Here is a 15,359-nt window from a genome sequence, read left to right on the forward strand (position 1 = left end):
TTAGAATCAGCCAACTGTGGTCTATTTTTGTAAGCCAAAATAAATGTCTCCTATTTAAGTTTTGGTGGCAGGTATTGTATCCTAGTAACAAAAGATTTCTAGGATACTGCCAAATTTCTTACAATGAGCAAGACAGATCTTTCCAACACCGAAATATCTATGTCAAAATGTTCAATTTAAAGAATACTTTCTAAAACTTTGTAAAAGGGTAAAGGCTCTAAAGAAGTCCAAGGATCTTTCTTTAATTCTATGTGTTAAAAATGCACACTTACTATGACCATTAGAAAGGTCCAGTATCATTTCCTTCTTAAGAACAGAAATGTCTCATGGATTGAGGTCCTTTGGCCTTTTGCTGAGTGATGCCTTGCTATTTGCCATTAAGTTAATGCCCTTGACTCTTGTGTGAACAACTAATTTCCTTTAAACAAGATTGAATACATTTTTTGTGGTTACTTGACTGTATGACAATATCACCTTGTGTAAATACTGTGGCATATAATAGACTTCTAAAGAATTTTCAGATTTCTACTTAAAACCACTTTTATACTGACAGTAATCTAATTGTTTAATGCGTAAGACATTTTTGTGCTGTGATTTGAATGGCATTAGGAAAGGTAGTTGTTAACTGAGCAGCTCTGCCTACTTTAAAAAAATACATTCTTCAGCAAGGCATGTTTTTTTCCCAACCACAAGGTAAATGACTATTTTTAAAGATGTTATTGGAAGTGAGTTAACTGGTCACTATCTTGATCTTCTTCACTGTTTCTTACAGCTTTTCTGGTAGGTAGAGATCACTGGTCCTGAAGGGACTCTTCACTGCATAACATGTGGGGAGCCTGAACTCCACATCGCCTCTAAATTTTGACCTGTTCACTTAATGGTGCTTGAATTAGGCAATAATTTCTTTCAGGTATAAAATAAGGACAAATCATATTTTCTGCATGTGTGTAAATGTAATGAAAGTTATCCTACTCTACTTGATGGGGAAATTTATTTAAATAATTTTACATAGAGATGTAAATCATCTTAATAATGATATATAACCTATATTGTACTGTATGTCTTGATATATAGCAGTGCACCAGATAAATACCTTTCTTGTACAATGCATATTTGGCTAAGTTGATCTAATTTCCATGCATCTTCCCAATTATGTACATTTATTTAGTGCATAAAAAGTGTAACAATTAATATCAAAGTGTAAATGGGTATGCATATTCTACCACTGTTTTATTCAAATGTGATGTGTCAAAATCAATTTGAAATGAAATGCAGAGTGATAGATGAAAGTGATAGATCTAAGGTATGTACAGCATAATACAGAAATTTAGCTGATCTGCAAGCAACATTTCAAAAGATAGAATATGATAACTTAGTTACTTTTCTCATTGATGAGACAAACTACGCAATACCCACAAGTTAAGAGATGAAAAGTTTGTTTAGTTCACAGTTTTATAGGTTTCAGACCATAATTGGCTGGCTCTAAGGCAGGGTGGATGGAGGACAGGCATCATGATCACAGAGGGAACAAAGCAAGCAATGGATAAGACAAGCCTGTTTCTTATATTTATCTAACTTACCAGAATTAGAATGGTACCAGACCAATCAGTAGACTGATTTAGTAATCACTCACCCTTACCCCTAACATCCTTAATCCTAGCATTGCATCATGAATCAATCACACACTCTAGATCCAGCTACCTTGAAGAAACCCCACTTATGACTTTATGAGGCTTTGAGGGAGCATCTAAACACAAGCCATAACATATGCTTCATTTTAGTTGTAAGAGTGTGTTTCTAATTTGTAGCAGACACTATAAATGGTAGTGATATATATCTTTAGAAGGGCAAGTTGACCAACAAAATATGACTTTTGTGTTCATATTCATATCATTTTTCTGCTTGTATGAAAACTAAACACATTCTGAAGTTAAAGATGATCCAATAAATCTTCAAATAATTTTCAGCAGTTTTTCTAGTATTAAAAATTTAATATTTTATAATCATGTTTTCTAACTTTTATTTTCCTTTGGAAAGTTACTCTTTACATTTGTTCATTTTAAAGATTATAAAAGGCTTTCTCAATGTTTTTACATGTTGTTTATTTAATAGTAAAAGTATTTTTTATGTATATTATGACATTTGCAATTTTAAAATAAGAAAAATTAATTTCATGTATTAGAAGAGTTCAGAAACATAGTTTAACATAATAATTTCTTTGTTGAACACTCCATGAATTAAGTGGATAAAGAGCAGACAATTTTTCACTGTGGTTCCCCTCCCCTGTTTTTCCATTTCAATTTAGGAATTACAAAGGGTTTATTTAAAAAGAGAACTTAAAATTTATCTCTTGAAAGAATTTCTAAAGATGAATTTGGAGGAGGATATTAAAGAAAGTATGGTCCTTTTAATAATTATTATAGAAAAAATATACAGATATTGTCTCACAAAGGTATTTTTCCCTGCGTAGGAAACTATTATAATTTTTTATGTTTCAGTTGCCATGTGTACACACATATACATTGCATTTCCAGTGTTAAAAATATTGTTATATGAAATATATATGCAAAATTTTCCTACAGTTGTAGGAAGACATCTACTTTGAATTGTTTTTACTGCTGTTGCCTTTAAATAATTTTTAAAAAAGCGTAACATAAACAAACTTTCCTGGAACAAAGATCTAACAAAACCAGTTAAAGAAAGTTTATTCAGTGAATTCTATCTCTTTGCAAAGTGTCAAAATGTAGTATTAATGTTTTAATGTGAATTAAAATCATTGGTGTTTATTTGGCTTTTATAACTATTTTATCAATTTTACACAGAAACGAGTTCTAACTTTCCACTCTCCCCTAGAAAGATAGACCTGTGTTTAGGATAGCTAGAAAGTAATGATACACATTTAAACATATTGTCTATGACTGACTCCCTTACACTAAGCCAAATGACTTAGGACTTTTCTCCTTTCTCCCGGAGTTATGTGACACAAATTCTCTATGACGACTTATGAGCTTGTGCTTTCATTCAGGACTTACCGAAGTTTAAGATTAAGCCTAAAGCGTACAGATGTAAGGGTTCCTATTCACTTGAACTGGAGACTCTGCTATAAAGTGAACATATTGCACATCTAAAGAAATCTCGGAGCTTCTCTGAGACGATGCTGAAACGTTGCATTATGAATTCCAAAATGAATTAATGAAGAACAACACTGGAGTATGTATATGTGTGTGTATCACAGCTAACATGGCAACTGGAATACAAAGCCTTTTTTCTCACATTTTGCCAGCCATAGTATAAGCTTCCCACAGAGGATGGGGATTAACAGCCTGTCTCCTTTGGGGTGGGGGCTAGGAGTTGAATAAAATGTAGAATCTGCAAATCGAGCTCTGAAATGATGAAGTTAACATTACATATGTAGTCTATTATGGTAACTGGGAACATGTGTGTCATAATGTTGGGCAAACTTATTTTAAAAAGTGAGGCAAAGTAGAACGAAAACTGCCACCCCCCAAATTCTGTTCAACTCTCATGATCTGAAGACGAACTATTAGGTAGGATTTGATAGAGCACAATTTTGTTTCTCTCCACCACAGCTATCTCTACCCATTCTGATCTCTTTACATTTTCTTCATTTAATGTTCAGATATATTTTTCATTTTTCAGTGTGAGTGACTAATTTCTCTTAGCATACTGAAGTGGCAGTATGGTCTTTCAGACTTTGCTAGGCTTTTCTGAACCCACAGATGTCTTTAAATATCATGAACTTGAAATATTTCCCAAGGAAAAAAAATAGAAGAAATCTTCTGACACAGGACCTAAAAGAAGAAGAAAGACAGCAGAATGTTAGGCCCCATGAGACAGTTACGAAGCATTTGGTACCTCCATCGCCCACATCAGTGGTTAGAACCTCTGAAACTGTTTGTGTTCAGGTGTCTCTAAGCATATTTGGAATGAGCCATTTGAAAAGGAACTATAATAGGAAAATGGTAATAAGCACAAACTTTTAAATGATAAGTCAGTCCCTGTAAAAATCACTGGGTTCAAGACAGAAGAAAAATAATAGAAGATTAGAATGTGGAAAGGAATTGGAAGTACGTAGAGAAAAAAGGAAGCAAAAATGTTAGAAACAGACAAAATAGCAGATTACACGTGCTCTGAGTACAAATGCTCTGATGTAGTGAAGTTAATTTAAAACTTGTCTAAATTTATTGACTCTTTGGGGGTTTTAAAATACTATTTTCCCCCTCTCATTGATTTGATGACTTTTGTTTGATTATTCTTTCATTGTTTTCAATTTATTATTCAGCTTAGGAAGTAAGCACCTTTATGTAATGTACTTTAAAATTTTGTCGTTTAACTCTTTATTGGTGCTATTGAAAATGTCATGCTTTAATGTCAACTGTGTGCATCCCAGCCTGATTCATTTCCTGAGAATTCTAGAATACCAACTCATCACCAGAGATGGTTTTAAATTGAGAGGGTGGGAGATTTCAAACAGTAGTCAGTGTATTAGAGAAAATTAGGTGCAGAGTGAACATGTGATATTCTTAGACTGATCGCCCTGCCAAATGCTCCTCAAGGAGAGGATAGAATTTCTGACTCTAAATCTCATTGGTTTGCCTTGCCAATCATTTCTCTAAAATATGTTAAGAGCATTCTTCATCTCTGTGATGTTTGCAGCTAATTGCTGTCCTCCTTAACTTCCTGGTTCTCATTTATATCGCCTCTTTCTGCGAGAGTTGTCCTTACTTTTTGTTTCTTTAGCTTTTTCTAACATTAACACATTTTATTAACATTTGCCAAGTTAATAATTCCAGGAAACAGCTCCCACAATCGTCATGTCTTTCTCAAAAGTCTCAGGAAATATCATATATTAAACCAAATATCCTTAAGTGGTACTTAATGAATCCAATAATTGAGCTCATCTTTATTTAGATACATATCTTCTTTTTCTTTAAAAAGTAGAATATATTTATTGAGAGAAAGCAAGCTTCTGTCCGAGAGAGAGACAGAAGAAATCCTGAGTGAGTTACCAAAGACTCTGTCTTTTCTAGGGAAATACATATTTTCTAATGATTACTTTTACTCTCCTTTACTCTAATTAAATGTCTCACAATCAAGCAAATTCGATCACAGCCTTACCAGTCCTTGGACCAAAAAGCCTCCTTTTCCACTCTAATATACTCTGTGGGGTGAACAGAGAACCACAGAGAAAATTGAGTCTATTTCTAAGAGCGTATGTTCAATGAAAATTTTCTTGATCATTTCACCTATGTAATTACTCCTGAAAACTTTAGATTTACACACACATTTTGTGGTGCTTCATTTGTTATCTTATATCACATTTCCCGTGACACTATATCCTCTGTATCTTTCTTAGTTTCATTGTTCAATACATACTTTGCAGCACGGTCTTAAATGTTAGGTTTTAAAGGTAAGATTTATCTTCATATTTCTACAACTTTTGACATGTTGCTTAATTTATAAAATCCCAGCATACTCTGTTGAGTAGATTGACAAGCACACGGGTTCAACAGTTGCACATTTTAAATATATTTTAAATAAATTTGTAATACATTGTTGCACATTGTAAATGTATTGAGGACTCTGTTAATTTATTTTTGTCAATATTATCATTTATTTGTAGTTTTTGGCTATCTACACTTACTAGTTCAAGTCTTTACCAGTCTGTGGCCATATCTGATAAGAACTTCCATCCATTAACTGCTCCCAAGACAGAATCAGCTTGATTGTATTTTAATAGTTTAGAGGGAAGTTTGATTTTTCATAAGAAAAAGGAACAGAAAAGTTTTAGAGACCTCTTGATTTAGTAAACTGGGATGGTGGATTGAAGATTATGCCATTAATTATGAAATAAAATATTTCTTATTCCTAGTTATGTGTTCAGCTATTAATTTTAGTAACATGCAAGAGCCATTCATTTTTGTTATTAAGTAGACCAAAGAAAATGAAAAAATAAAAACTTATACCATGTGATCATACTAGATATTTGTACTTAGTAGGTCCTCAGAAAGTATTTGTGGACTGATGAAATTTTTTCCTTGAATTATCTGAAAGCCACTCATCTTATATGAATTGAGACTAGAAGTTTTGTGAACTTGCTATGAATAATAACCATTTTATCTTATTGAAAATATATTGAGTCTATTGTTGGCAAAATATATCTTTGAAAATTTTTTTAAAAATTGGGCAGTAATGTCTTTAATGTGTATAGATTGCAACCAACTTATATGATCAATTTTGTGATTTATTTCAGCTTACAAAATGTTGAAAAGTATGTTTGTTATTTAATGTAATTTTTAAATGGTCCTATGAGGTGATTGACATATAAAAGGTTATTTACATATAAAAATGAGACGATAATGAGATCATTAATAATAATTAAATTATAAACAATTTAAATAATGAATACCAAGAATTACTTAGGTATAGAACAGAACGTCAAATTTTGGCCATTGTCTTACAAAACACCATTCACTTGATTTCTGTACACTATATGTGATCTATACATATTTGTCTGTCAGTGAATATTGCCTAAGCCTCAGGATAACATTTTAGAACATGAGTTTATCTGGCACAAGGTTGTATTTAATAAACAAATACCAGCAGATAAACCTTATGTAGTAATTACATGAATTATATTCTTTTTTTTTTTTTTTTGCTGTTTCCTTTTTATCGGTACCAGGGATCGAACTCAGGACTGCCTGCGTAAAAAGCAGGCGCTTATGCCGCTGAGCTAAATCCCCAGCCCCATGAACTATATTCTTGAAATGAAATGTAGAATTACTTAACGATCCACCTTTATCCTATGTGTTATATCTCTGGCTGATTCAGATAAAAAAACCCTTTCCTAGAATTCTCCAGATTTTTGTTCTTTTAATAATGAGAATATAATGACTATATGAAAGTAACGATCTTATAACTGTACGATAGATAAATTCATGAATATTCAAGAAATAATTTTACATTTCTTTTGTAATATTGGAGCAGTAAATGATTGCTTATTTGCTGTCAATTATATGATAATTTGTTAGTAGTTGTATTTGAATGTTTGCTCTTTTGTGTATATATATATATATATATATATATATATATATATATATTTTTTTTTTTTTTTTTTTTTTTTTTTGTCTTTTTCGTTTTTATCGGTACCAGGGATCGAACTCACGACTGCCTGCTTACAAGGCAGGCGTTTATGCCGCTGAGCTAAATCCCCAGCCCCTGTGTATGCTTAAAATTAAAACAGGATTGAGACCCTTCTGCTCTCTATATTTGAGTATAATCATATACCTCCCAGGTGATGACATCTGTTTTAATTGCCTTTATTTCTGGATTCCATAACTTTTCAATAAAAAGGAATTATTGAATTTTAATTAAGGATGATGTTAAGGTACTGCTGCATTAAACTTAATGAACTAGGAAGATAATAGGTTTTAGGGAAGTAAAAGTAACACAGAATATAGATCAAGTGAGCATTATATACACAAAAATTACCTCATTTGTAACATGCTCCAGAAGCTGGATTTTGAATAAATACCCAGTTGTAATTGTGATTCTATATTCCCTTAACACAAATAAAAGTGTTCTTTTGAGATTTTAGATATCTACTATATGAAAAGGAAATAAAATTGGTCACTTTTAGACACATGATGTATTTTATAAACGTCATCTAACAACAATTTAGCATGAATAGAGATTTTACCTTTGAAGTATAGTTTATCATTAAGGTTATGAAAACTCTTTAGCTCTATAGATACTAGCATTTTCAAGTATGAAATCTTCTTTGCAACATAATGCAATATGTTGATTCTTCATTAATGACAAATACTATGTTGTAGTAGAAAGGCTAATGTAATTTATCAGTAATGAATTTATATTTTATCAAAACTCAGAGTCTACGTATATTTGAAAAACAGTAAATATTCATGAGAGGCACATGATTTCTTTCCTGCTATGTTTGGTGTGTGTACTTAAACGTGGGGCACTTCCTACATCATTACTCTTATAGGAATGTATTTCAGAACCATTTTGCCTCTTTGGTTGCTAAATCTCTCTCTCTTTTTAGATTTTATAAACAAAAAAGAACAAAAACAATGGTAAAGAATTTCAAAATAAAATAATAGAAGATTAATACTGGTTAATATATTACATATTTTTATCTTCAAAATAGTTGTTCAGATTACAAGACATAGGCATAAAATAAATGATCAATTGAAATAAATGATCAGTTGAACAATGAAACCACAAACTATTCGTTTTGATGAACTAACAGAGATTAGCATTATGCTTATCTTGTATATTGTCTCCTTAGTTAAATCTCTTTTGAATGGATATAGCTTAGACTGGAGGCCACATTGAAATAAACATGTCTGTTTTCTGGCCTTGATTCAGCATTTTCTCTTTCTATTGATATTACTAAAGACAAATAATTTAAGGTTTATATGGCTTAGTTTTCTAATCTGCAGATTAGGAATACTATTAATACCTACCTCAGTGACTTGTGTTACATTATTTTGTATGTGTAAAATAATTTTCATATTTTCCTGGAATATACTACACATTTAGAGATCTCAATTATTATAGTTATTTTTACTTGTATTACTAAATTATGAAAAAGTTTAAATTCACTATAATATAGTATTATTCCACTATAGCGAAGACTATAAACTAATTAGTTAATGAGAGATTATGTGTCTATAACACGCTGAAAATAGAAAGTATGTAACTCAAATTATTGATGAACTTTTAGTGCTTATTGTTGCAATCTTTAAGGTCACTTAGTGGATAGAAAAATAAGTTGGAATATATATTTAATTTAGAAGATTAGAATTCATTCAATGTTTTAAAATATGTGCCACGTGCTAATTTTAAAAAAGAAAAAAATAGTGCATTTAAAATTACTTTATCCATAAATGAATGAAATCTCAGAACTTTGGGAATGCATATTTAAAATATACTGAGAATTAATTTTTTCCAACATTGAATTGATACATTTCTCATATCCTACTCTTTAAATAGCTTGGAGACTTGTATTTAAAAATATTGATGGTCTAAAAGAGTACTTGTGCCTTCTTAGATGACTAGCTTGGTCATGAAACTGGATGTGACAAATAGAATTCAAATTGAAACAATTAGTTCTACAAATAACTGTGGAAGTGACCTAGTTTTCTTTGGACCAATGCCTCTCATTTTACAGTTGATAAAACTCAGTGTATACAGTGTCCTTGGTACAATTTAAATGGTGTGCTTTAAGGAAAGCTATTATTTCTGAATTCATAGCATGCTTTGGCCATGCATCTCAAGGTACGAAATCAGGGAATACACATTTCATCTTTTTTGACCATGCTTCCATACACTGTCCAGATGAGGACACAGAAGAGTAGAATCCAGGAAACACATTGCTTTGATGAACTGGAATGATGACTACAGAAACTGCAATATTTATCCTGTGCTGGTGGGAATGTATAATGGGGAAGCCACTTTGAAAAGTAGTCTGATAATTGCTCAAAAGACCAACATGAATTTGTCTTATACAAACATGTGTTCAATACTCTGAAGTGTATGCTCCAAGGAACTAAAATATGTTAAGAACCTGTATAAAAATGTTCATAGCAGCATTATTTGTAAAAGCCAAAAAGTGAAAGCAACTCAATGTCTGTTAACTGATAAATGAAAAAATAAAATTTGATATAATGAAATGGAATATTAGTCAGCAATTAAAAAGTGAGAATATATCAACTACCATACAGATAATCCTTGAAAATATTATTCCAAGCAAAAGAAGTCAGTAACAAGAACTGATGAAATGTCCAGAATACGATAAATTCATAGCCTAGGGGCTGGGGAAGAGTAGGGTGAGATTAGCTTAGCTTTTTTTTAGATAGGGTCTCACTGTATAGTTCTGGGTAGCTGGCCTCTGAATTACAGTGACACTTCTGCCTCGGTTTCCAGAATTCCGGGATTATAGGCCACACCTGGCCAAAGGTGAGAAGAAATGGAGAACGATTTTTGGTGGGAACAGTTTTCTTGGGGGGGGGTAACAAAAATCTAAAACTAATCATAATGCTGGTTGTACAACTTCATGAATATTCAGAAAAAACATTAAATTGTATACTTTAAATGATAAAATTACATATGTGAATTATATCTCAATAACATATAGAAAAATTACTTGTCCATCTTGCATATCCATAGATATTGCAGTCAGTTTCATAAGCTAGAACATCATGAGTATTTTCAGGTTTCAAGTTCCAAGTAGTTGAAACAGGCATTTTGAAGAACAGTAGTCATTGAAATGTATCAAAGCATAAGTGTATTCCCTGAAGAAACACTTTAAGTTATGAGCTTAAATAATAACTAAATTTAATTCATTCCAGGTCCATTCTCATTAAAGAAACTGCTGGCCAAAATGTTGAAATAAACATTTAGCTACTAAGTGAACAAATTAAACTCCTTTATGTTTTAATTGCACCAGTGAGTATTTCTTTTTTGGAATGTGTTTTTGCTTTGATACATTTCAATACACATCATGAATTATGTTGAATGATGGCATTTCAGAACGTGTGTGTGTGTGTGTGTGTGTGTGTGTGTGTGTGTATACATATGCATTTTCAAACTGCATTTCAAATATAATTTAAAATATGTATGTGTATACAGATGAACTTTCCAATTTCTATGTATATGTGTATGTATGCAATACAAAAAGACATATTCCAATAGTCCCATCAGTGTAGTCATACTGTGGGGAATATATTTGCCAACTAGTTGCAAGCATTAGCAGAAATATTCTCTCTGCCTCCTCTTCTCTTCATTTCACATATTTACATACGAATATATAAACATATGCGAACATAAAATATATATGGATATGTATCTGTGCTTGTACAAATATTTGCTATTGTCTGTTTATCACATGATAGAGCTATAGTTCTTGAAGGTGGATATTTTAAGCACCATTTATATTTTGAACTACTGGAACTATTTTGAAAAAAATTATTTTTGAGACAGGGACTTGCTACATAGTTCAGTTTGTCCTTAAGCTTCCTATATAGCATGAGCTAATTGCAGAATTATGGAGACTTCCTGCCTCAGTGTCCCAGGTGCTGGGATGTACCGCCACACCTGGCTTGAGAAAGTTTTAGCGCTCAAGAAGTATATAGCATTTTGCTGCAGGATGTGTATAGGTTCACAGTAGTGATTATAGAAAAATGACAAATCAAAAGAAAATAATTCAGTTCAAAATTTTTCATTATTTGAGACCTCAGTAATATTTTGTAGTTGGTTTTTGTCTCATTGAATTACAGTCTTAATGTAAAAACTAAAACCTTTTCTTCTTATCCTATTAGTAATGTTTAGAATCTTTTTTTCATAAAAGAATTTGAAGCATCTCCACATTTTTAAAAGTTCATTTCTTTGTGGATTCACACATTGACACATTTGTGTTTCTATTTTTTTTCATTAAATCTTTGCTGTAGTCAATGCTGGCTGTATGTTTATGAGATGTTTTAAAATTGGTTTGAAGACTTATATCCCCACCACTTTTTACTATAGATGAAAGCTACCATTTGCCTTTCCTTCTTACACCTCCTGGAATACCTTTTTTCCTCTGTCACTCACAAACATACAGATGATTATTGCAAGTATCCACTTTCCCATAAAATCTATATATGTATCAGTCTCCTTCATATATCATATAGGACATAAAACTGAAGAGCAAAGTGGCAGCATATGCTTTCGCAGTGTAGCCAGGTAGGACTTTAATACTGTGCAGCTAGAAAGGTTGTGGCAGTTATGCTTCTGCCTAGCGAGTGATGTGTTTTCAGTTCAGCTTGAGCCACATGGACCACACGGAAAGGACGAAATGTGTAAGAGAAGAAAACGGACCTTGCCTTCTCATGTTTGGGCACAGAATGTCAGCCTGAGTAAGGTGACATGATACACAAACTAACAGCTGAGGAATCATGACCTGTCCAAAAGGAAGGAGGCTGTTTTTTCTGACCAAATCATTCTCTGAATGTATCAGGGAAAATGTTAAACATAGAATGGCAGATTTGCTACTGAAATGTGAATAAGAATTTCCCGTAAATCCTAAGAAATGATACACAAAACCAGTGCAAGTTAGTGAGAACTAAGAATAGCCAGGGCTATAAAGGACGGTCCTCAACAGAGAGAAAGTGGAACCAGAGATGTTCAACCAGGAAAGGAACTGAGTCTCTTAGGGCTCAAGATCAACTCGCAGACTGTCCCTTAAAGTTTCTTGGATAGTATTAGTGTTTGGAGACTTGTTTTATATCTTTATGGTTCCATAGAATTATTTTTAACATTTTTATCTATTAACTTTTTCTTTACAGTATGTCAACAGGTCTCTTGGATCAGTATCTGGTTTTAAATGGCAGACCCAAATATTCTTGGTCAAGACTCTGGTCCCTAGATTAGCAAAACAAGAAAACAAAATGCTGCTAAGTATAATTTGTGATGCATCTTTTTCATTGAAGGTCTTCCTTCCATGTTTTCCAATTCATGAAATACTATTTATTTGTTAAGGCTCATGTGAAATGCCACTCCTATGAAGGCTTTGGTGGTCCATATGAAGCCACAATTATATATAAGTAACTCTCTTACAGAACTGAACACTGTTTCATAGACATTCATTTGGAAGTGAGATTCATTAGGGAAAGGTGTCCATATAATTTAATTGTTATCTATAGTCACAGTGTCTAAACATGGTACACATTTGTGAAACCAATAAATGAGATCTCTGGATTGTCTATCTTGAGCTTACTATATTAACATTCCTCAAGAACATTCCCAGGTTTGTCCAGTTTATTTAGTCCCAAGTAAAATATTTGTTTTTCCATCATGCCTGACCTTCACTTAGAATAGAACAGAAAATAAGGATTTAGCACCTGAAAGCAGTGATCCATAAAATAACATTTCTTGATATGTTAGAAAAACTAACAAAGTACAAAACTTCCCTTCATTGTGGATATGGATCAGAATTACACAGTGGTTGCTTGTGACCTGCCCTATTTTCTACTATTCTTCATTCTTATGAGAAGGATCTCACATATTTTAAAATGATGGAGTTGTGAGAATAATTAGCTCATACACACCCCCTGTAATATATTCTTCATGAAATTGGTTGTGAGTTTACCCTCAACTGTCCCTTTTTGAAGAAATTCTTCTCCAGTCACCCACCCTTTTCTGTAGAGCTGGAATTTAACAGGGAAGTAGTTCTAGAACAGATACTGAATATAGATATGAGTTTGGAGTTTCAAATGGTTAGACCAGTATGGACTACATTTTCTGTATTGTTTCATAAGGAGTTCATGTGCTCTGAGAAACTGAGGAAAAGAAAAACAAGAGAACTGAACACAGGCAGACAAAGAGGAGTGATGAGATTGAAAAGCACAGAGAGAGAGAGGTACTGTCATGGATCCTTGATTACATCTCTTCCCTAAGGCCTAGTTACTTTGTGTCTTTCGATTTCACAAAATAGCTTAACATCCATATTTTTTTCCCATAAGGTAGTTAAATCTGGATTTTTAACACATGACTTAAGTAGCCTAATTAATTTGCCTTTGTGTAATGTAGCAAGTTGGTCATGAAATTATAGGATTTTCCAGTTCAATCTAATCATTGTTCATATCCTTACAATTTTGTAATTGATTGTTTAATTATTTTTGTTTTTGTTTTGGAGTGATGAGGGGATCACTTATTTTGAAAATTTCATTTACATTCATCTTTGCATTACATTATGCTATATTTCTTGATTGGAGTTGATACACATACATAAAACATTCTTTCCTTCACATTTTCCCTCTCTAACTCTGGGTCTTTTTCCCATCTAGAAAGAGCCATCTCCCTACTTCCTTTTATCTATTGTCTGTTTTACTCTTTATTTATATTTGAGCTTGGCCTATATATACTCCTTTATTTATTCTAAGAAAAAGCTCAGTTAGGACCATTGGTAATATCCTCACCACTTGCATATGCTCTGGAAAGATTACTTCAGAGATACTTTTTCTGTCCTTTATTTCTAAACTAAAGATTGAATGACATGGAACAGGGCTACATCTGTCATATGCATAGCCTCATCATGTGTTCAGTTTATACCGAGATTTATGCTTCACTGTTATCTAACAAGCCAGGGATTTAGCTAATATTTGGCCCAGAGGAGGTATGGAAATACCTGAAACAGAGGTAGGGGAAAGCATACCAGTGAAGGGTCAGAGACTCTGAAAGAAAGGTCAGTTGTGGAGTGGACAGAGTAGAGAAAAAGTGGGGATGTGAAAGAGGCAGTGCAGAAGCCCACAATCATTTGGGTGTCTTGTTGAGCAGAAGCTAATGCTTGCTTCGGAAGCGGAAACCCTGGTTGCATTCAGAGGGATATTTCTTTGAGCATGTTAGCTGTCACAATGCAGGACAGGAGGAGTCTTCTTACTTCCTGTTATAATTAAGTAATTATGATCCTCTGCCAGTTAGCTGGTGAACATTCTGACCATTTGTTTAGTCTGAATTTTGACAGCGTAGCTGTTGTATACCCAACCTTGTGCTGTGCTATCGTACCAAGAGACACAGTCCTCCCTCTTGTGGGGTCCACAGTCTAGTAGAGGTGACTGTAAAGGGAAGTGCTGTGGCATTCGGGTGTTTAATTACATATTATGGTAACTGCTGTCAGAACTTTTCTGTAATATGGAGGATATATCCTCCATATTACAGAACCATCCATCATGTCCTTTTGGAGTCAAGTATTTTCAGACTAAAAAGGAGCTTAAGTGCTGAATTTTGTAAACAGCTTCAGGTATCAGTTTTTAACTTCTAAAAACTAAGTTTTAACATCATTTTCCCTAGTTAAGGAACTGAGGAAGTCAGTAAGCTTTCTTTTGGCTTTCAGTAATTCATGCTGGAAAGACAAGTGATCGTGTCTATTTAATGGGGCCTGGGCTTGACTGTCCCCTGAATTTCATATGTATCAGTAATAATAGAGAAGAAGGCATTGCACCTCTCAAGACTGTCACTTTAAGAAATTCAGTTTAGAAAATAATGCAATATATTAAAGTCTTATTGGCTACTTTTGTTAGTCAGGTTAATAGGACTAATTAATAGGGAGTAATAGGACTGAGGACTGAATTATTATTCTGAAGTTGAGGTTTCAAAATGGAAGTGGATAAGACAAAGTATGGCTGCTTTCACCATCACCGTGACCGCCACACTCACCTTGGGCATCTGCAGAGCCCAGCGCTGACCATGCTATATCCCTGTTTTCACACTGTTAGGTAAAAATGGCTTTAAATTCTAAACAGTAGTATGAAAAATGGCAGGGCACAACAATCAGATGA

General features: G+C 33.1%; 1 long non-coding RNA gene across 4 annotated transcripts in view; it reads right to left on the bottom strand.

Moving 5' to 3' along the window:
- LOC134478281 (uncharacterized) overlaps positions 1 to 15,359 on the bottom strand; it is a 43,510-nt gene that overhangs the window by 10,976 nt on the left and 17,175 nt on the right. For all 4 annotated transcript variants that reach the window (XR_010050791.1, XR_010050792.1, XR_010050790.1 and 1 more), the window contains one exon: positions 3,033 to 3,812. This is a non-coding gene — a long non-coding RNA (uncharacterized LOC134478281). The remainder of the gene's footprint in view (positions 1 to 3,032; positions 3,813 to 15,359) is intronic.

This window comes from Cavia porcellus, unplaced genomic scaffold (genome assembly GCF_034190915.1).
Source record: "Cavia porcellus strain 051 isolate PalLab524CR breed Dunkin Hartley unplaced genomic scaffold, mCavPor4.1 scaffold_12, whole genome shotgun sequence".
In the NCBI taxonomy this organism is placed as follows: Eukaryota; Metazoa; Chordata; class Mammalia; order Rodentia; family Caviidae; genus Cavia; species Cavia porcellus.